A 23,717-nucleotide genomic window follows, 5' to 3' on the forward strand; every position below is an offset into this window, starting at 1 on the left:
CTGAGCCGAAGGCAGACGCTTAACCGCTGTGCCACCCAGGCGCCCCCAGGTACCAAGTTTTTGCTTTTGTTTTTGTTTTCTTGGAATCTAGGTTTAGGCCATGGTAAAGAGGAACCATTAGCAAATTTGCAGATTGCCCTTCTGTTTACGTGTCAGTTCTGAAGATTGTTGAGCTGATGGTCTTCCCTTTGTTATGAGCCAACAGCAGTCATGAGCGAGAACCCTTGTTTGGATTTCACAAGAACTTTGTCACAAGGCTTGCATTTCCTGTAGGAAAGCTGAATTTGCCAGTGTACACACTGTGAGTAAGACTAATCCTCTTCTCTCAGCAGAAGACTTTTGCTGAAGATAAAAAGTAATTCTGGGTGGAAATACAAAATTAATTAGTCCCCAAATGCTAATTTAGCGGTTTTTCTTCTGTGCTCCACTTCCAGTCTATTTCTACAGTTAGAAAGGAGATGAGGCAGCTAGGGAACTTGGAGGAAGGTGTCGTCCTCTCAAGGAGGATGGTGTGGCCCTACTATCCCCCTGCAGGTCTGGCCTGGGCCAGGACTAGGTGGGTGTCTGCAGGGCCGTTCAAATATTGCTATTGTCAACTACAGTGAGAATGGGAGCTATTTACTGCATGCCTATTAGATGCTGGCCATTGGGCTCGGTGCTTGACTTAAATTACTTTTAATTCTGACTACTTTGAAAAGTAGGTACGATTTTTCCCATTTGTGGAGGAAGCAGTGCAGTTGAGTGGCTAAGAGAGTGGACTCTGGCACGCTACAGTCTACTTTCATATCTGTTGCCTTGTGACATTGGGAAAGTTCCTTTGCCCCCTATGCCTCATTCCCCCCAAATAGGCAGCTAGATAGGGATATGAATCCAGGTTGGTCAGACTCTGTATCCTACACATACTGCAAGGGTTCAAAAGCCAGAGAGATTCTCCTTGTTCTTAAACAGGTGAGAATATTTTGTGCAAATAGAACAGCATCCAAGTGTGATGGAAATAGCCTAAAATAGGTAGAGGACAGGGTTTGAGTCCTGGCTCAGCAACTAGTTTGCTTTGTGACCTTTGACAAATGGCCTGATCTCTCTGTGCCTCCATTTCTTCATCTGTTAAAGGGAAGTGATGTTTGTTTTCCCATCTGGCGGGGCTGTTGGGGATATTAACTGAGATAACGTGGGTGGAGTTGCTAATACAGACAGCAATTATTATGGCTTTTGTTGCTGCTGTTTCTGACTACATTGTTGACTTTTGCCAAAAAAGGGATATTTGTTAAGTTCTACCCTGTTCCATACCCTGTGCTAAGTTTGGCTACTACTTTATGCAGTCCTCCAACAACCCTGGGCCTAGGGATGGTCAGTACTTTACCAAAGGCACCATGGTTAGTTGTGGAGCTGGGGACTGTAAAGAAATTGTTATGCTTTGTTATGTACCCATGAAATAGCTCGTTATTGTACCAATTATAAAATAAGTTATTTTCGTATTTTAAAATCTCTGAAAGCTGGGGTCTAAGAACTGATGTGAATAAGAATTTTTTTTAAAAGATTTTATTTATTTATTTGTCAGAGAGAGAGAGAGCATAAACATGGGGAGTGGTAGGCAAAGAGAGATGCAGACTCCCCTCTGAGCAAGGAGCCCAATGTGGGACTCGATCCCAGGACTCTGGCATCGTGACCAGAGCTGGAGGCAGATGCTTAACCTACTGACCACCCAGGCATCCCTGATGTGAATAAGTTTTAAGAATACCTTAATATTTTTGGGCTGCCTAGGTGGCTCTGTTGGTTAAGCATCTGATTCTCAGGTCGTGATCTCAGGGTTGTGGGATCGAGCCCCGCATCAGGTTCCATGCTCAGCGTGGAGTCTGCTTGTCCCTCTCCCTCAGCTCCTCCCTCACTCACTCCCTCTCCCTTCCTTTCTCACATAAATAAATAAAATCTTTAAAAAAAGAATACATGAACATTTTCTTTTGTATATATTTTTCTTTTCACGTGTGCACACAAGTTTCATATGCTTAAAAATCCATGTCAAGTAAGTCTGAAGAGCTCTTTCAATGAGGATGAAATGGAAATTATAAGTGGTGATAAAGTAATGTGACATACTTTAACTGGCAGCATTTTTTTCTTTCTTTTGGATACGTAAAATAAAGGTGCATCTTATGATGGACAGTGTGTTAGATTAAATGACATATAATGATGACCATTTAATAAATGCCTAATAAGTGTGACATGCTTTACATATATGATCTTTAATCTACTCAGATTAACTAGATAGTCTTATTACTGTTCACATCTTACAGATAAGGAAACTGAGATTATATTTGCCGAAGGCCACACAGCCAGTGCGTACAAGAGCTAGACATAAAACTAGATCCTCGCGGGCGACAGAGCCTGTGTTCTTTTCGTTAGGCCATATTGCTTTTTGCTTCCAGAGATATACATTTGGTAAAGTAGCCAGAAGTACTGACTTCTGTAGTCTCTGGCCCCATGTTAACCCCTGACCACATCTGAAACCAAAAACTGGTATCTGAGACCTGATTTCCGTGATATGCTTGGATAACTGGACAGAGTATTTTGGATAGGGATCTAAGATCTCATTCGTGGGTCCTGTATTTCCTCAAATGTCCTCACCCCCAACCACCTATGGAGATGCCACAGGATTTTCTCGAGGGAGCCAAGGAGGCTGTGCTGCTGGGAGACAGAGAAGGTGGAAGCTGTATGGAAACTGAAGGCAGGAGCGGAAGTGGCTCCCGGATTCTCCATCCCTTTACTCCACAGCCGAAGCCACTGGGAAGCCACTAAGCCTTTTGGAGTTCATGGGGTTTCAAAGGGCAGAAGCCTCTCACCTCAGGAGGGCCCCGTGTCAGCCCCGATTCTTCCACAGAACTGTGGGTACAAACGGGAGCCTTCCCGAGGATCTGGTGACTCTCATCACCGTGGGGTTGGCTGTGGAGCCATTGGTGCAGACGCAAGAACTCTGGGAAGGGGCTTGCAGGCCACATTCATTCTACAGTCAGGTGTTGAAAGTCAACTGTGCATTGGTCTCTAAAAGGCAGGTCTGAGGCAGCCTTCATCTAGATGCACAGAGGGAGATGGAGCTCAGCTACAGGGTTCCCAGATAACGCAGCACAGCAGGAGCTGGTGGAAGGGAAGATCATTCTCTCTGGGGCTTCTCCGCCTCATTGATCTGGGATGGGAACACAAGAACCGAATTTCCATAAACCTATTTCTGTACTATTTGAAATCATGTTGCACTTAACAGTACTCATTCATCTACATGTACTGATTGGAGAAAAATATGAATAAGAGACACAGTTCCTGACCTCAATTGCTGCCTAGGACACTTCTGCTGTAGTTCCTCACGTAATGGCTTGAGTTCGGTAGGTAGCCGGCAGAGCCTACTTCCCGAGTCAGTCCCTGACTACATTGTAAAGCTGTTTGATTCCTCCCCCAGCCCTCCCTCCTCTCTATAGCATCCCCTGCTCACCCTCATTAGCCATATCTCCCTCTGCCCTCGCCCTCTCTTCCCAACTTGTTATTTCCAAGGCTGTCCGTGGTGTGGGGAGTGCTATGAAAAGAGGGGCTCGGTGTGGTGGGAACATGACAGCAGGGGGCTTCTTAGGACCCAGAAGTTCCAAGAATGCAGGGAATAGTTTTCTACTAGCATGATGTCTAGAACCACAGCAGAAGACTAATGGAGATATTTGGTGGCAAGTTCTTGCTTAGTGCTCCCCACAAATGTACAATATGGAAGTGGCTGCCTACTTTTCCCTCAATTAGTTGGTCTTTGATTTGAGTCTGGGACAAAATCATGCCGTACAGTTCCTGTTTAGGCTCTTAATACTTTTTGGCCATGTTTGGACTAACTTGTCATGTCTGGGCCCAGACAGGCCTCATCTTTTCCTGCCTAAGCCCATAGCAGACCTTGCAGATTGGTAACTGTCCCTCTTCTTTTCCCTTCATGAAGAGGGTATGAGGAGAACAGGGCGGGATAGTAATTATAACCATCTGGTGGCTGCTTTATGATTTGGTCATATTAAGCTTCTTGGGAAACTCTCCATCGGTTCTCAGTTAATATCTTTCAAATTGTGTTTGCCTTGACATTTGCCCTGGGCCCTCTAGCTTCTCGTTATGCCTTCTGGATCTATCCCACACATCCAGGGCTTGGCGAGAAGCTCCCTGGGGAGGATGGGATCGCTGCTCTGTCAAGGGGAAGACAGCCAGCAGCTCCGAAGGGCTAGGAGGAGGCTGCTCAGACATGGGGCAGGAAGAGAATGTGGACATTATTTTGACATACACTTTGGCTTCATTTCACTTGAGAGTTCCATGAAGAATAACATATCAGTAGTGATCTCCATGGCAACGAAGGGATCTCTTCCGAACTGGAGACTCGGCTGATAGTTGGGCCAATAATGGAAGCCTGTTGTTTGTGAGAAAGAATTGTTTGATTTACAACACAACTAACCTATCTGCAATAATCTGCCCATGAGCTTAAGTCCAACTATTGAAAGATTAGATCTGAATGAGGGAGAAATATGTGAACTAAGAACACTGACTACTTTCATTCAACCTGAGGTGTTTCGTTTTGTTGTTTGAGCAGCTACTAGCTAATGAGGTCACTGTAAAACGATGTGGAGCATCGTGGTTACACGCCATCGTCTCCCCCCTCAAAAACCATACAGTTGAGTTGAGAGGTAAGGTGTATGATAAAACCCTAACATAAAGTTACAAGTAGTGTAGAAAATGAAGCATATACTCTAAATAATAAACAAAGGTGTCTCCTGAAGGAGCCTTTTTATGTCTAGTATCATTTTTATTTTACTTTATTTTTAAATTTTTTAAGAGAGAGATGGGAGGAAGGGCAGAGGGAGAGGGGGAGAGAGAGAATCTTAAGCATGTTCCCTGCCCGGCTGGAAACCTGATGCAGGGTTCTTTCTCACGACCTTGAGATCATGACCTGAGCCAAAATCAAGAGTCCACCACTTAGCCAACGGAGCCACCCAGGCACCTCTATGTTTGGTATCATTTTAAAAAAGTGGCATGGTTATGGTAAGTTTTATTTACTTCTTTGCATTTTTAATGTATTTTGCAGTGAAAAATTATTTAAAAATTTTAATAATCAGCTAATTTAAAAATCAACCCAATTTAAAAATAGATCAGTAGTTATACAAGCAGTACTCTATCTAGTGCAAAAAGGGGCTGTTTCTAATCCATCGAGAAGGAATAGAATGCCATGGGCTGATGACGCTGGGCAAATCTCCCATGATGGTCTGGAATAGGTTCTCACAGGAAGAACAGATGAGAATCATTGGTGGTAAAAGGGGGTTTGAGGAGGGAAAAACTGATGGGCATGGATAGGATTGAGAGCTCAGTGTTGCTCTCAAATGACCATAAGTGGCCCACAGCTTTTCTCTTCTCTCTTTTTTATGGTTGTACTCAAAAAAGTTCTTTTTAAAAGGTGAGCAATAGAAAATCCTGAGGTTGGAGGAAAAACAAGCTCAGCTAACATTCTTGTGGGTGAAAAAGTATACAAAAAACTCACTTTCCTGGAAGGAGAGATTTTTGAAATGAATTCTCGGTCACACTGAGGTAAACCTTGTGAAACTGGACCTGCCCTGGGAGCAAAGCTGACCTCTGAGGAATCACAGATGTAATCATCCTCAGGTTGCCACGGGCGCTGCTTCATTGCTCCTTTCTACATTCAGTGTTCTTGAATTTTGATGATAAACATCGGGGCCTTTGGAACTCGTATAATAAATTTTCTTCCCAGGATTTAGTATGTAGGATTATACCAATGGCATGAGGTCAGATGTCTCCTTCAGAGGCTGATGTCAATACAACGCCAGGTGTATTAGCCAGGGTTCTTCAAAGAAGTAGAACCAATGGGACATACATGTATATGTACATCCTATGGGATGTATAGTTATATATAAATTCTTCACTTACATATGTAAAAACATATATAAATCATGTTAATGATATATTTACAAAATGTATGTGCATATAAATAGTAATAAACAAAGTATGTATTTATATAAAATAAAATATTGTGTATATAGAGAGAGGGAGAGAAAGAGAGAGAGACAGACAAAGAGACAGAGAGGGACAGAGAAATTTCTTTGGAAGAATTGACTCATGTGATTGTTGGGGCTGGCAAGTCTGAAATGTGAAAAGCAGGCTGGCAGGTGGAGGCCCAGAGGAGAGCTGATCAGTTGCAGTCTTGGGTCTGGAGGAAATCTGGAGGAAGTATGCCCTCCTCTTCTGGGAGCTTCGGACGGACCTTAATTGCCTTGAATTGCTGGATGAGGCTCACCCATGTTATGGAGGGTAATCTGCTTTACTTGAAGTTTACTGATTTAAATGTTAATCAGATCTAAGATATACCTGTACGACAACACCTAGACAGATATTTGGCCAAGTAACTGGGCACTATGGTCTCACCACATTGACACATAAAATGAACCATCACACCATTCAAGGATAGTTCAGTTCTCCCTTCCTCAAGGTGCAGTTCTTTTCATGCAGATTTTTAAAAAGGAAGCACCACTTTCCCGATCCTCAGCATCCAGATGGTAGAGGTGGGTATTTTGGGAAGTGGGGGAGGTTTCATCACTTCATTTCTGCAGCCTCCACTGTACCAGTGATGAAGGCTCTGGTCCACTTTCCCTCCTTCTCCTCGTCTAAAGTCAAGTAGAAAAGTTGGGTAGCTTCCCTTTCTCAGAGAGTTTGAGTAGGACTGCATCTGTCCATGTGTTCCACAGATCATAAGAAAGAGCCCAAAGCCTAATGACATGGCAGCCCTGGATTCCATTCCCTATGGTATGGTTAGATTGGTTCTGTTCCATGGCCATCAATGGAGGCAGGGTGCAGAGGATCCTTGGCAAGACATGCCCCTCTCGTGTCCTCTCTTTTTTCTGTTTTTGTGCTCAGGGCACTTTCATGCCAACAGACCAATGGATCACAACTCTAGAGGGTACAAACAAGAAACACCTATGCTGTCCAGTTATCTCACTACCTGGTCAAGCCTGTCCTGTACCTTGCCAAATGCCATGGTTGCCCAGTCATTCTGCAGTAGCAAGTAGAGACTCTGGTAGGCTTTTTCTCGATTTCTCTATCTTGTGCATCTTCCCCTTATCCTTGCCTATTGTGGTTTCAAACTCTTTCCATGGCTAGAGCTTCCAGTGAGTAAGAGAAGGAAATGGCTTACTTATAGGGACTGGTACTGTGTGCATTTGGCTTTGGTGTTTCCTGGGCTTGATGGAAAAGTCCAACAGATTCGCTTTCAGACATGAATTATTTATTTGCTATTAAGTATAAATATTAAATATTTGCTACCCCCTTCCTCATAGTTGCATTTGATTTTTAGTTAACATAATTTTATTCAATGTAATAATGTTTATGTAATATTGTTCATTGCTGGGCCAAGTGGTTTACTATAATTGTTTCTTTCTACTTAAAAAAATCAAAGTCAGGTGAACAGGGAACTAGTATCTGCCCCAAGGCAGTTTGCTGAACAAACAATACCACAGATATAGACACACACACACACATACACATTCACACATAAGCCCAAGTCACAAAACATTCACACCCATAAGCCTTTAGCTTTAAGAATGAAATATTTTGTTTGGCAGATTTGGCTCATAAATATTACTTATATGGTTTGTAAAAGGACAAGAGAACGCATCAAATTCTACATTTAAATTTTCATGATGGTAACGGTAAAGGTTATTTCTCGTCAAAGTTCAGAAAAAGATGCAGTTGGTTTCCCCTCCCCATTGTTTATCAAGACTTCCATGACTCCATTTGCTTTCTGAAACCATTTCTCTTAAGGTGGATTCTGATCTACTCTTATATCTTTTTTTTTTTAAAGATTTTATTTATTTATTTGACAGAGATAGAGACAGCCAGCGAGAGAGGGAACACAAGCAAGGGGAGTGGGAGAGGAAGAAACAGGCTCATAGCGGAAGAGCCTGATGTGGGGCTCGATCCCAGAATGCCGGGATCACGCCCTGAGCCGAAGGCAGACGCTTTAACCACTGTGCCACCCAGGCGCCCCTACTCTTATATCTTTGTATTTATTGAATTGACTACAGAATTACTTCCATTACTTGAGCAGCATGATTTTTCTTCAACGAACATGACTGAGAGCCAATGAACACACTCCTTTATGGGAAGAAACCCTATTAGGGCTATTGTAGGTGGCATGGTGGGTGAATACCCAGCCAGCGGCCTGCCTCTGGAGGTCTCATTGGAAAGCTTGGCTTGGCTTTCTGGTGGAAATATGTCTAGTGGTCTCATCTTCTAAGACGTCTGTTCACTTCACTAAACCACTGCATGTCTGGGCACAGTGTCCTAACTTCTTGGGAGAGGCCCCCAGAATGGTAGGTGATATAATCTGTGTGTAAGGAACGAGGTGTAGTGGGGAAGCTTTTATAGAGTCTCTCTACATCAGTTTTTCAGAAAAGAGCATAGAAAGTCTTACTTCCTTTGATTTAATGAGCTCCTGATTGAAATAGGGTATCTTATCTCAACTTGGAATAAAGATTCCAGAATTAGATGGCTAGTATTTTGGACTCTACCTAAGAAGTGTGAAAGTTACTAAGTTGAAAGAACATCTTCAACACTTCTCAGTTAACAGAGACAGTTTTGTGTTTATGTGGGTGTATGTTTGTTTATGTGGTGATTAGGCTTTGATCCTTTAGGGTGAAGCTTCAGGCACACCGAATACCCCCCCCCCCCCCGCCACACACACATACACACACAACTGTGGGATAAAGGAACATACCAGAGTTTATGAGCATTGGGATTTAATTCTGGGAAACCTTGTCTTTTGGCATCTGCCAATATATCCTCTGGAATTTATTATGTGCCCGCAATGTCTCTCCGACCAGCCCTTCTTTCCTGTTTCCACAGTCACTAGCTTAATTTCAGCCCTTGTCATCTCACACCTGTATTATAAAAACAGCTTAGTCTCTTGTCTCTCTGGCTCCAATCTTCCCCAATTTCAACTCACCTCTTTGACTGATGGACTAAGACTCCAAGACATCGCTGTTATCAGGTGACACTTTTCCTCCACTTCCACTAAAGACCTTCATCACTTATCCCCCAAACGAAGTTGTTGTCCATGCATCATTTTGCCAGGACCTTGGTGGGGAAGACCATCCAAGAATGTCTGGTCATTAGAATCATCTGGGAAGATATTTAAATGCAGATTCATGGCTGCCTTCTATTGATGGGACTAAGGAAGCCACACTTAAAACACATTTTATTGAAGTACAATGTACATATAGAAATATGCACAAACTGTGACAACTTGAATATTTGCATCATGAGTCTTCCCTTGCAGACAACACCCAGATCAAGAAGTAGAAAGTAAACAGTAAAAAAAGTAGCCATGAGCTTGACTTCTCAAAGGAATCTATATATTTTTTAAAGCTTTCCGGGTTATTAGCTTGGTTTTGGAGGGCAGTCATTGTTTTATGAGAGTTAACAAGGAACAGCTTGTGGTCTAGAAATTATTTTCAGGTTCTTTATATATATATATATAATGTTTTATTAACTAAAACATTAACTGAGACCTGATCATATTATTGCTTCAAATGACCACTGCCCTTTGCCACCCGGCTGATTTTTTAACTTGATTTGTTGTTACTGTGCATTCAAGTGAGGAAAACAGTTTGTTTGCAGGAGTCTGTTCTCTTTGGAGTCTTGGGAAGGCAGTTGTTTCCTCTCTGAGACATCCTATCTCTCTCTCTCTATATAGACTAAATAGTAGGCTTCAAAGATCAATAGTTCTTCTTTCTTCTGTATTTTATGTGCATTCCAGTTCTCTCTCCTACCATATACCATATTGCAAAATGTTCCTGTTTTTGTTGATTTATTGGAGACATACTTACTGTGATTATTGCAGATTGCTTCCAAATACAGTATTTGTACACCTATTTTTACATGTAGCGGATACTTGATTTATGTTTACCAATGGAATTATTTTGTCTCTTTTCTCCACATCCCAGCAAGTGGAAGGGGAAAGGGAAGCACGGAGGGAGAACTAAAACGACCATGAGTTAGAAGAGGCAGGTCTCAGGTCAGGGGCGCCTGACCTGAAGCCAAGCCTCGTGGAACTAGGTTTTGCAGCCCACATTTTGAGGCTGCATTAGCATTCCTTGGAAATTTTTTAAAAAGTAGAAGAAAAATGGCATCAAATATAGTGTTGGGCACAAGGTATGCAAGCAATACAAGTTGATTAAATTGAGTGCATTTGGGACAATTAATTTAAATGATGCCAATACATTATTTCTGCTAAGAACCATACACACAGTTTCTTGCATAATGTTTTATTAACTAAAACATTAACTGAGACCTGATCATATTATTGCTTCAAATGACCACTGCCCTTTGCCACCCGGCTGATTTTTTAACTCGATTTGTTGTTACTGTGCATTCAAGTGAGGAAAACAGTTTGTTTGCGGGAGTCTGTTCTCTTTGGAGTCTTGGGAAGGCGGTTGTTTCCTCTCTGAGACATCCTAATCTCTATAATCAGGAGCCATGTGTAAGATGGATAACTGTTGGCCAAAAACAGAAGCCACATTTTCAGCTATCCCTGTCATATAGGTGCAAACAAGAAACACCATCCTAAAAACCTGCAGTAGTAACTTTTTATACACTACAAAGAGACCGCTCAAGTTCAGGTGTTTATAAGAGCTAAGTACAAGACATGGCCCTGTTACGAAGGAACTTAAGAAGCCTTAAGATGAATGATGAGTGACATGTTGGTCTAAGGAGCCAGAAGACTGGAAAGTTCATCTCTGGTTGGGGAGGGCAGGGCAGCTTCACGGGGAAGATGATACTTGAAATGGATCTTGAAGGATGGTGAAGCGTTTGACAGGCGGAGATTGGGGCAAAAACAAAGGCAAGGATGTGGGGAAATGCAGAGCAATTTTGGTGGAGAGCTTGGCTGGATCAGAAGACTCAGATGGGGCCCTCAAGATAAATCTGATGAGGTAGCAAGGTCGCGGATCGCAGAGCGTGTGGAATGCTGGCCCCAAAAGTTAGGAAGCTCCTCGTATTCGGGTCTGGATTAAGATGTAGCAGCGGAAATCGAGAGAAATTTGTTAATTTTATAGGATGTATTTTGGAAAAATCTCAGCAAGTTGGCGATTGCAGTGTAGTGAGGAGGGAGCAGAGATAGCAAAAAAGACTCGTTTTTGAGCGTGGAGGATTAGTATAATCAAGGTGCCAATGAACACAAACTATTCATTTTTTTTCCTTTACAGCTGTGCTTCTAGAGACAGTAATCTATATTCACTGTCTTTCATCTCAATCACTGCTCTAGCTGCTGCCATTTGCCCCGTCTCCCTCCCTGACTCTTATCCAAACCACCAATGACTTCCAGCCTGCCAAATCTCATGAGAATGTTTCAGTTTTCAAGCATTGATCCCTTCACTGTATTTGCACCATTCACCATTCCCTTTGTGAAACTCTGTCCCACTGATTTTTATGATTTCTTTTTCAGCATTAAAAATACATAAAAAAAAGCAGAAAATCTGCATAGGAATAAGAGATCTTTAGCGTAATAGCAAAGCCAAGCACAGGGCACAACCCACAGGATGTAACCTGTCTTCTGTCTAATGCATTACTGCCAAGAAATCTTAGCTCTTTCGTTTCTTTATATGAAAAATGAGGATGGCAAGCGTAACCCTGATTGTGTAGATATGACAATGTCTAATTAATGAATTGCTTTAAGTACAGAAATCAGAATGTATGAGGAGCCAAATAATATTGTGCACGTGGAGATGAAATTTGACCAAGTAATTTATTAGGCAAGTCTAACAAGTGATATCATTGGCTCGAGAGAGTAGAATTGGGTTGGTTTATAAGGTCCCTTGGAGTTTGAGTGATTGAGTTGTGGATATTTGTTGTTTTAACTGCTGGGACTTAGCATAGCTTTTAGGTTTCCAAACTTTGGGATGTGACATTTATTAGGGCTGCAACTTCGTTAAAGGTGATTGAAGCTATGAAATTATTGTGGCTAAAGGAGAGAAAGTGAGTAGATATTACCCTCGGTTGGTTTTGGTGAGCTGTGATTTTGTATACAAATTTCATGCCTCGGCACAGCTCATGTTCATTATTTCCCCTAATATTGCTATATCACATTTTCTCGTTTTGCAAGTCAAAACACAACTTTTTCCACTGTAGCCACATTAAATTCCATATGGTACTTCAAACTCAGCTGCAATCTTTCTCTCTGTTTTTGCTGCCATCAACACACTGAAGGTGCTGAGGTCCAGTTAGGGTTGGGCATCTTTTTTTTTTTTTTTAAAGATTTTATTTATTTATTCGACAGAGAGAGAGACAGCCAGCGAGAGAGGGAACACAAGCAGGGGGAGTGGGAGAGGAAGAAACAGGCTCACAGCGGAGGAGCCTGATGTGGGGCTCGATCCCATAACACCGGGATCACGCCCTGAGCCGAAGGCAGACGCTTAACGACTGTGCCACCCAGGCGCCCAGGGTTGGGCATCTTGATGTTACCCAAAGTGATGAAAAATTCCCCCTTCTCTCTCTGTCTCTCTCTCTTGAAAGCAAAGAAAGACATGATGGTCAGAGGAGATATACTTGTGTTTGGTCACTCTAATAAATAAGGAACCCCAGGAGCCACTGAGCAGAGGGAGAGTCAACCAACGAGACAATTTTAGGAACTGTTTGAGAACTACGTTTCCTCTTACAAATAATTGGACTTCGGTCTTCAGCCTTGGGTTTTCGAGCCTTGATTTTGGAATGTAAGGGTTTCTTTCCAGTTATTTCAAGGGGGAATTATAACCTCCTCAAGATTCACAATTCACCCAATTCTTCAAATAAATGTAAGCCTCATGGAAGGTTTGTTGTTTGTTTGTTCCTGTTATATGTGAAAAGCAGTCAGATAAAATGCACCAAAATTCAGCACATTGGGGGCAGGGGATGGGGGATGGAGAAAACCTGTGTATTTGTAGTCAGCTGGGCTTTGAAACATGGTGGCAGCGTGAGAGGGAATTTGTTCTATGGATGTGGTACTTTTTCAGCCTTTTCTTCCATTTCGGCTGATTCGTCAGTTTTAGTACACCTGTACTTCCCAGCTCTGTTGTTGTGCTGATACATTAGAATGCTTTGATTTTCAATGCTTCCCAATAATTACCGTTTAATAATTTTGATCATAAAGGGTTGTTATAGGATTAGTCAAAATATATGTAAAAATCATACCACTGTGGGGGCGCCTGGGTGGCTCAGTCGTTAAGCATCTGCCTTTGGCTCAGGGTGTGATCCCGGCGTTCTGAGATTGAGCCCCACATCAGGCTCCTCTGCTGTGAGCCTGCTTCTTCCTCTCCCACTCCCCCTGCTTGTGTTCCCTCTCTCTCTCTGGCTGTCTCTCTCTGTCAAATAAATAAATAAAATCTTTAAAAAAAAATTCATACCACTGTGAATGGTCCATAGGAGGTGCTTAATTATTTTTTCTAGACTTATTGAGGTATAATTGACAAGTAAAAATGTACATATTTAAGGTGTACGATGTGATGCCATGATATACGTGCACACTGTGAAGTGATTACCACAATCCAGCTAATTAACGTAGCCATTTTTGTGTGAGAATAATTAAGGTTTACTCTCAGTAAATTTTGAGTACACCATAAAGAACTATTAACTATCACCATGCTATGTATTAGATCTTCAGAACTCATTCATTTGCATAACTGAAACTTTGGACCCTTTGATCAACATATTTCCACTTCCCTTGCCTCCTATCTCTTGGCAACCACCATTCTACTCTCTGCTTCTGTGAGTTCAACTTTTTTACCTTCCTCATATGAATAAAATCGTGCAGTATTTGCTTTTCTGTGTCTGCCTTGTTTCACTTAGCATAATGTCCTTCAGATTCCTCCATGTTGTCGTAAATGTCAGGATTTCCTTCTTTTGTAAGGCTGAGTAATATTCTAGTGTGTGTGTGTGTGTGTGTGTGTGTGTGTGTGTGTGTGTGAGACATTTTCTTTATTCATCAGTCAATAGACCCTTAGGTTGTTTCCATATTTTGATAGTCATGAATAAGGCTGCAATGAACATGAAGGTGCAGATATCTCTTAGAGATCCTAAATTTATCTCCTTTGGACATATACCCAGAAGTGAGATTGCTAGATCATATGGTAGTCCTATATATATGTACATTTTTTTTTTGAGGAAACACTATACTGTTCTCCAGAATGACCGTCACAATTTACATTCCCACCAATCATGTACAAAGTTTCTCTTTTCTCCACATCCTCCTTAATACTTACCTCTAATCTTTTTGATAATAGCTATTCTAACAAGTGTGAGGTAATATTTCATTGTTGTTTCAATATGGATTCCCTTGATAATTACTGATGTTGAGCACCTTTTCATGTACTTGTTGGCCATTTGTATATCTTCTTTTCAGACGTGTTTTTTCAGTTCCCTTGTCCATTTTGCAATTGGGTTATTTGTTTCTTGCTATTGAGTTGTTTGAGTTCCTTATGTATTTTGGATATTAACCTCTTAGTACATACATGGTTTAAAAAGATTTTCTCCCATTTTGTAGGTTATCTCTTCACTCCGTTGATTGTTTCCTGTGTTGAGCAGGAACTGGTAAGTTGGATGTAACTCATTTATAAATTTTTGCTTTTGTTGCCTGTGTTTTTTGGGTCATATCCAAAAAAATCCTTGCCCAGACCAATGTTAAGAAGCTCTTTCCTGATGTTTTCTTCAGTAGTTTTATAGTTTCAGGTCTTACATTTAAGTCATTGATACATTTTGATTAGATTTTTGCATATGGTGTGAGGTAAGGGCCCAATTTCATTCTTCTGCATGTGGAGATTCAGTTATTGAAGACACTATCCTTTCCCTATTGTGTGTTATTGGCAGGAAGGTGCTCAGTTAATGGTAGCTTTTGTCTTGCTATTTTTAAGATTCATCAAAGTAAAATCTCTAACATATAGGCTTTTAGGAGAGGAAGCAGTTTCAGTACTAAGATGTCACAATTAAAAAAAAAAATTAAACTCACGAGTGTACTGGGGAATGTGAGCCACATGGACCCAAATTATTAATCCTTCTGCTTGCAAATCCATTTGACTGGAGCTGAATGTTCTAATAGAAAAATTAGAATAATTCAGAAATAACTCTGAGATTCAGTGAACACTTCGTAAATGCTTACTAAACATAAACAGACTCTACCAGGCACAGGAATTGTCAATAAAGTTTATCATATTATTGTGTTTGAGATGAGAAAAAGTTAAGATTCTGTGACTTATTTTTTATTCAAGTAATAAATTAACTAGTGAAAGCTGATTGAGTCATACAGAGAAAACAACTGGATGTCTTAGTTCTATAACAAATATTTTTCTTTTTTTTTTTGAAGTTATTACTTTAATTTTTCTGTGCTTACATTGTTTTACCTTATATTTTGCAAAACCAGTCCTTGAGACAGGGCAATTGGGTTGTGCCCAGTTTTTCCCTATTATAAATGTACAGATATAAATACCGTTATTCACAAAATTTTTTTGTTTTAAATTATTTCCTTATGCATTACTAAAAGAAGCAGTCGTACATGAAAGGGATAAACAGTTCTAATAATTTTGCCCGTAGAGATTAGTGTAGAGACAGATTCTAAGTCACTGTGCTCTGCAGAATGGACCAGGAGGCCTGCCTTCCCATAAGCCCCTCCAGCAAGGGCTCTTATCCCTTTCATTTTAATCGAATAAGTGTTGTTTTATTTCATACCTAAATAATTTATTGAACATATTTATCAAAATCATTTTATTTATTTCTTATAAATTTATTCAAATGGATTCATTCATTCATTATAATGGTTTTAAAAATTTTTTTAATAATAATTTTTTATTATATTATGTTAGTCACCATACAGTACATCCCCAGTCTTTGATGTAAAGTTCCATGATTCATTACTTGCGCATAACACCCAGTGTACCATGCAATAATATGTGCCCTCCCCAATACCCATCACCAGCCTATCCCTTTCCCGCACCCCCCTCAAATATCTTTTTCTATGCAATTAAGAAAGGTTGTTTTATTTTTGAAAATCATTATGGAACAATTCGTAATTTTAAAAGTGCATGCCCAGTTTTGGTTTTATTCATTCCTTAAAGTGACCCTATAAATTATAGGCTGTATGGTCTTGACTTTAGAGTCAAGCTGTACTAGAAAGGAATCATAGCTTCAACAATTTTTGGTTATGTGACCTGGTGCAAATAGTTTTACTTCCCTGAACTTTATTTATCTTCATATAAAAATTAAGCTAATAGTATTTACCATGTATGACCACTACAGAAATTAGTTTATGATAAATGCTTAGCGTTCTATTGGACACCATTGGAGGTGTTCAATTTATTGGGAACAATTGTTGTTGTTATAAGTTGGAGAGAGGTTAGTGATCCTGAGTTTATAGAATCTGAGACCCAAAGAGCTAAGTGGCTTACACTGTTTGGAGTGCACACTGTTACACCCTGTGTTTTAGAAGGTACCCGCTGAACACTGAGGAAGCTAGGCTCAGCCAACTCCATTGGCTACCTGCATCATGGCTGGTTGACTTATTTTATGTCTACTGTCTCATTGTGATACTAGATCTTTAAAAGTGCTTGGACTTCTTATTTAACTTTAATTTTGCTGCCTCAAGATATTACAGAATCACTTGATATGATCACTTTTAATTTTCGTTTTATTTCAGAGCTAACCTAAAAAAATTTAGTACCAGATTGTTAGATAATGATTGATAACGCTTGGTTTATAATGAATTGTATTAAGCTATAGCCTGCTGTACAATGATGACTGCCAAAACTTCATCACACTGCAGGGGTGGAAACTAGTTGGAGACTGCCCTGGGATTAGCCATCAAATCATCTGGAAACTGAGTAACTATCATGTGGCAGAGATTTATTTTTTTTGCAAAAAAAGTTTATGCTATTCTAACATTCTCTGAGATCAAATTTTAGGACTCTTAAGAACCTTGAAAAGGTGATAAATATTTGTGGTTCTTGCTTAGTCTCCATGGAGAGAAAGCGTTATACAATCACAGATATATATGGAGAGGGGTGGTGTATTTTTTCCATTATATAAGCCATTGGTTTGGATCCATAAACATTTTAGGCTTCCTTTCCTGGATACCTAAATTCAAAAGGGACATGGTTTTGTCCACTCAGTTAGATGAAAAATTAAGAAGTTAGATTCTAATAGTTCCTGAATTTTGCCTCAGAGAACTCAAATTTTTTATTTATAGCAGCTTGTCTTGAAAGTGCTAGTCAGTGGAATAGCCTTTGTCTGATGTTTTCCTTTTCCCCTAAGGGATCTATTATTAACGACAAGAAAGAAACATGTTCAGTGTATTAATTAACTCATTTGTTCATATAACAAATATTTTTACATGCCTACTATGCAATGGCGTGATGGTAAGTCTCCTCTTTGGACTGAAAGCCCTTGATTTTTGGCATGTAGTGATTTCTGGGTGTGTACCTTCCCTCGTGGCTGATTTCCTGCTTTTGATGTAATGTCATTGAACACAAAGTTGGAGAGAGGTGAGCAGAATTGGCGCAGCTGTCGCAAGCCCACCCCTGACCCTATCTGACCTTATGTGTCACATACCTTGGAGATACATATATGTAATATCAGTACCAGAAGAAAATGGAACAATTCAGCTAACTTTCCAGAAAAACCTAAATTGTTTAACTTATTTTTTATTCAGGCGATAAACTGAAATTCTAACCAACTAGAGTAATAAAAAAAAAAAACCCGAATGTTTTAATTTAGTTCGGTGCTCTGTCTCCATTCCCACGATCAACACAGATTATCCCACGAGTAATCTGCCGTTGATCAGTAGAAACATAATTAGTTCATAATTTTTGGCCATGTAATTGGATATTTGGAAATAAGATGGAAATGAAATTATGAATTTTCATCCATTCAACACAAACCATTGACCAGTGTGTACCTTTTGTGGTCGTTGATTTAGAACTGTCATGGTATTGAAATGAACGTCATCCCATCACTAAAATTCCTTCTTCACATCGATTGATCAAAGTAGTCTACTAAAGTTAAAGGTTCAGGACTTTGTGTTCTGTTGCATGGCTATGGCTTGCCTTTACTGGCAATTTGTTCATTATGTCATAAGGGAAATGAGTAATGGGGAATTGATGGATCAGTATAATCTCATGTGCCCTCTTGGAAAAAAAAAATCAAGAGTAAAAGCCCTACGGATGACAGGTCAACAGCATTTCTATAACATTGTGTGTGTGTGTGTGTGTGTGTGTGTGTGTGTGTGTGTGTGTGTATAGTTCCTTTCTGTATACTTTGAGACATTTAAACAATTTGTTGAACTCAATTGTATTGAGATTTTGTTTCTTGATTTTTTTTCAGTAAATATGTTAAAAGTATTTCCTCAGATAATAAAAAACTCTTTGTTACCCTCTTAATAGGTTCACAATAGTTCATATTCTGTGGGAAACATCATATTCCTAAACATTCTACAGTTTCAGACATTCGGGTGGTTTTTCACATTTTCCTTTTACTATGAAGGAGATGTCCTTGTCTAGAAATCTTTGGTCATGTGTCTGATTATCTCATTAGGTGAGATTCCTTGTCAAGGATATGAACAGCTGGAGGACTTCGGAGACACAAAGTCAAGTTGTTGTGCAGTGACATGGTCCTGGCATACCCGGTGTGGAGCCTTAGATGCTTCCTCACAGCATCAGGAACTGTAATTCCTAAAACCTCACTCTTTTGACAGGTGAAACGTGGTATATCATCTTAATTTGTCTTGAGAGCCCTAGTGAGGTTGATCATTGTTGGTGTGTTTATTACTCATTTGCATTTCCTCTTCCATGAGTTATCTGCTCATATCCTTTGCTCATCTGTTGAACTTTATATTGGTTTGATTGGGTCCTGTATCTAGTGAGAGTATCTAATGTTGTGTCTCATAGTTGATGCATATATCTTCCCCAGTTTACTTTTTTAATATTGGTTAGTATGTTCTTGTGATATACGGAAATGAAAGTGTTCATATTCTATTTATACTTTCCTTCTGCAATTTCTCCCATTGAATTTAAACTTAGCAAGTTCTTCTCCATTCAGATTGGATAAATATTTGTCAACATTTTTTTTTGATTTTGTGATTTTTAGTTTTCTAAATATTTAAGTTTTTACTGTATTATATTGACGTCAGTGTAAATTATATAAATATAATTTAAGGATTAATATCTAAGGAATCATCCTAACATCAATTGTAGAGACTGCTTCCATCTTCCACTAATTTGTGATGTTATGGCTTTCATGTATTTAATATTTATTTATAGCAAGGTCTGTTTCTGAAACATTGGTTTTGTTCCATCTTTTTGTTTAATCTCGTGTCAGTACCATTCTTATTTAATTCTTACAACATTTTAATAACTTCTAGTACTAGTTGCCTCATCATCACTCCCATTTTAAAACTAAGTGGCTTAACTAGTTTATTTTTCCAAATTACTTTAAAATAGATTTTTAAAATCTATATTTGCAAGCTGGTACAGCCACTCTGGAAAACAGTACGGAGGTTTCTCAAAAAGTTAAAAATAGTGCTACCCTATGACCTAGCAATTGCACTACTAGGGATTTATCCAAAGGATACAAACATGATGATTCAAAGGGGCACCTGCACCCCAGTATTTATAGCAGCAATGTCCACAATAGCCAAACTATGGAAAGAGCCCAGATGTCCGTCAACAGATAAATGGATAGAGAAGATGTGGTGTGTGTGTGTGTGTATATATATATAATGGAATATTACTCAGCCATCAAAAAGAAAGAAATCTTGCCATTTGCAATGACATGGGTGGAACTAGAAGGTATTATGCTAAGCAAAATAAGTCAGTCAGAGAAAGACAAATACCAGATGATTTCACTCGTATGTGGAATCTAAGAAACAAAACAATGAATATAGGGGAAGGGAATGAAAAATAAAATAAGATGAAATTAGAGAGGGAGACAAACCATAAGAGATTCTTAACTCTGAGAAACAAACTGAGGGCGGCAGGAGGAGGACGGTGGATGGGGAACAGGGTGACAGGTGTTAAGGAGAGCACGTGATGGAATGAGCACTGGGTGTTATATGCAACTGATGAATCACCAAACTCTACCTCTGAAACTCATAATATATTATATGTTAATGAAATTGAATTTAAATAAAAAATTAAAAAATAGAAACTACATTTGAAAAACTTTCTTTTTTTTAAATGTTTTTTTTAATTATGTTTCGAAAAACTTTCTGTTGGGATTTTGGTTATGGGTGTATTAAGCTTGTGTATTAATTTGGGAGGAATTGTCCTAGTAACATCATTTTAATATAAATGACAGTAGAATTATTTACGTTATAAAGTCAATACAAAAGGAGAACCAAAAGTCGAGGTGTAGAAGCACAGAACAGTGTGGAATGGCATCAGCAAATTAAACTTGGGTCAAGCCTCACTCATTTACGTTTACTGGCTGCGAAGTCTGGAGCAAGCCAAATCTTAAAAAATCTAAAGATTTTTCATCCTATTGTCTCATCTCTAACATGGGAGTAATATTGTCCCTGCTTACATCGTAGGGTTGTTGTGAGAACCGGGGAAGAGTAGGATTCTTAATGCCTTTTAGATTATTAAGATGTGTATATTTAAAAAATATGTAGGTTGTTTTGGTCCTCTAAAGTAAAAACTCCCCTCATACAGACACGTCCAGACCAGAACCTGAAAACTACAACTGATTTTCATCTCCTTGAGCTGGGAAACCTATAAAATAGGCTCACTCTCTACCTTGTCCTTTTAAACATCGAATTGTTTAATGAGACAGCTCATTTACAAAGACCTAAACTTTTTAATACTGAAAAGAATGTCTTTGAATTCTGTAAGTAGGAGGTGGGCAAGCCGATGGCTCCTGGCAGGAAAGCAGATCATTTATCTTGAGCTCATCACCCTCCTTTAGGGGGCGTCCAGCCCTGATCACCCTGGGCTGTGTGGCTAGGCGCACAGAGCTCCGGCAGCCTCACACTGCTGCAGGCTGAGCCGGGGCCGCCTTGCCCAAGGCATCTGGAGGGCTCCCCTCCCCAGCCTGTGGTTTAGGAAGCTTAGCTTCTTCCCCTCGAGTGATGACTTTCTGCTGTCATTTTCAAACTACCTACTACTGTTTATTTGGAATCTAAACATCTGGGAAGCTTAAATGACCAAATTTGTTGAGGGCACAGCCTGAGCTCTAATTTTATGTCCATGAGACACTTGACAAGTAAACATGTTGATAGCAGGATTTATGAAAATGTAACCTCTGCAGTAGAATTTCGGGCCAGGAAGATTTAGTTCAATCTTCCATGGCACCGTTTGTGATGGAATTTTAGTTCTGAAAGAGACAGAAGGATCACTAGCTTAACCCTTTCAACTTGCAAAGAAGGAGCCTGATGCAGAGAGATGGGAACTTTTCTACGCCTTGTGGCCGGTCAGTGGCAGAGCTGGGAACGGAAAAGAAACTAGCTTTCTCGATTGTCTCCACACGGCTCCAATATTGCACCATTCTGGATATGGTACCAACGCAATGGAAAATGTGCAAGAGTGTGCTGTACTATCTGAGAAGAGGAAAGTTATGCCCAGTGACAGAGTATCTTAAAAATACGTGGCTCACAAGGTCTTCAAACCCAGTCCTTAAATGTCTGAAAGAAGTAGAAACATTGTGAAAATCAGATTGGCACCTTGAAGAGTCTCTTCTTGGGTTTTAGATATCTCCTTTCTCATTTATAGGAAGATATTTAATAGGAATAAATGTTTTTTACTTAGGGGGAAATACTGGGTTTGATCAAAACCCAGATTTCAAGCATATGAATGTGGGATTTGATTACCTCCGCAGCTGGTCTGGTCAGTTCTGCAGACTGGTTATTGCTCGAAGTGGGGACAGAGATGCTCTGCCTCCCCAAAGTCCTATGGCTGGCTTTCTGGACTCTTCTTTGTCTACCCCCTTCTGACTTAGCAACTGCAAGTTCCACTGTGTCCCCAACTGGAACTCTGCTTTTCATGGATTTAATTCCAACTTTTTAAAAGTTTTTTCAGCTTTGCTAATTTTGGACTCGGAATCTTTTTGTTCATGCTATTCCTTCTCTTGGAATAGGCAACTCCTCGTTCTCACCAACAGCTTTAGATAGGGATGGTCCTTCCTGGTTCTCAGTTTCTGGGGTCTCACCTCCATGTCACCTTGATTCTTACACCTTTTGGTGTTATCTCCCTAAGATAATTGTGAACCCTGGAAGGCTAGGGAATGCAAAACTTTCCTTGTGAGTAGCCCTGAGACTAGTAGGTGATCGCAAGGGGCATGATGAGCTGAAAAGGAAAAAATACAGTGGTGGGGACGGGAGAGAATCAAGTTGAGAGGCTGCTTCTATTTCTTGTCACAGAGCTCATTCCAGTCAGGTTTGACACAGCTCCCTCTATATCGATTCTTGAATTCTCATTACCACAAGTGAAATGACAGCCCCTGGGGTGTTCTCATTTCCCAAATTTCTCTGGCTTTATTTCATGGTCTCTTTCCTCCGAATGACCTTGTTTCTCTTTGAGTCATGGTAACAATTATTTGCTTTTCATATGTGTTTTTTTGCCCTCAAATAGTTTCAGGTATTTACTTTCAAGACCTACAAGGACTATTGTAAGAAAAACAAATGAGGCAGACAGGCTGTGGCTTGAGTAAAAAGTCTACCAGAGGCAAACTAGAATTGCCTCTCCTCTAAGCTTGTAATTCCCAATGACCTATCTCTATCATAACCAGTCATCTTGTATTATCATGATCTCTGCCTGTGTTTCTTTCTCTCATTAGTCTTTGAGCTCAGCTGTATTTATTTTTATGTGCCAAGAACCTAGCACAGTGTCTGATGTATAGTAAGTCCACAATAAATGTGTGTAGGATATTAAAAAAAAGTCATAGGTTTCTTAAAAAAAAAAAAACCAGCTTTGTAATAAGTGAGAACTCTCCCCAACTTTTTTCTCTTTCATTTTTTCTTTGATTTGTTTTCTTATAATAACAGACAAAATGATGGTCTGGCTACCTCAGGCAACAAAATGGCGTCTTCTTTCTCTACCTCACAACCTCCGAGTTTCCCTTGAATCTCACCTCTGCTTGTAATGTTTGCTTTGTCTGTGTGGTTGTGAGCATCTATCCTTTCTATTTAAGGTTGTGTGTAACCATTTGCTTTTATGGAAAAAAAAATTCTTGCAGCAATGGTTTGCTGAAGCTGGTGAAATGGATTGGTTTTGTTGACAAATAGTCTCAGTCTGAATTGCTGACATTTCTCAGCCCTCTGCTGGATTGCACAACATTGTGCAACTTTATGTGGAAATAAATGAGTTTATTAGCAATGAGCTGTGTGTTTGTGGCCGTGTCCGTGTATGATAATAAACATCTTTTGTGGGTACTTACAGCAATAATGACACCACTCTTTTTCAGTTCACCCTTTACCATAAACTATGCCATTATTCATTTCAGTGGGAGCATCTAACCTCAAAGAATGTTATGAGAGTAGCTTGTTGAAACAGAGTAATGGACAGTAGGCTCTGAGTAATCCTCCACTGGCAGGACTGTGTGATAGCTGAGCAGATGGTTTCTTCTCTGTTGGTGGTCTGTAATAGTTCTACTTGAAACCGTTCACATCTAACACAGCTTTGCCGCACTAGACCCAGGAAGTTTCAGTGACTGAA

The 23,717-nt window shown here is 39.9% G+C and overlaps 1 long non-coding RNA gene across 4 annotated transcripts in view; it reads left to right on the top strand.

The window, feature by feature from the left end:
* LOC113268716 (uncharacterized) overlaps positions 1-23,717 on the top strand; it is a 54,037-nt gene that overhangs the window by 22,840 nt on the left and 7,480 nt on the right. For 2 of the 4 annotated variants that reach the window (XR_008960519.1, XR_008960518.1), the window contains exon 5: positions 14,573-14,619. This is a non-coding gene — a long non-coding RNA (uncharacterized LOC113268716). Of the gene's footprint in view, positions 1-14,572; positions 14,620-16,791; positions 20,212-23,717 lie in introns of those variants that run through there. The other 2 variants (XR_008960517.1, XR_008960516.1) reach the window with 2 other exon arrangements.

This window comes from Ursus arctos, unplaced genomic scaffold (assembly GCF_023065955.2).
Source record: "Ursus arctos isolate Adak ecotype North America unplaced genomic scaffold, UrsArc2.0 scaffold_2, whole genome shotgun sequence".
NCBI lineage: Eukaryota > Metazoa > Chordata > Mammalia > Carnivora > Ursidae > Ursus > Ursus arctos.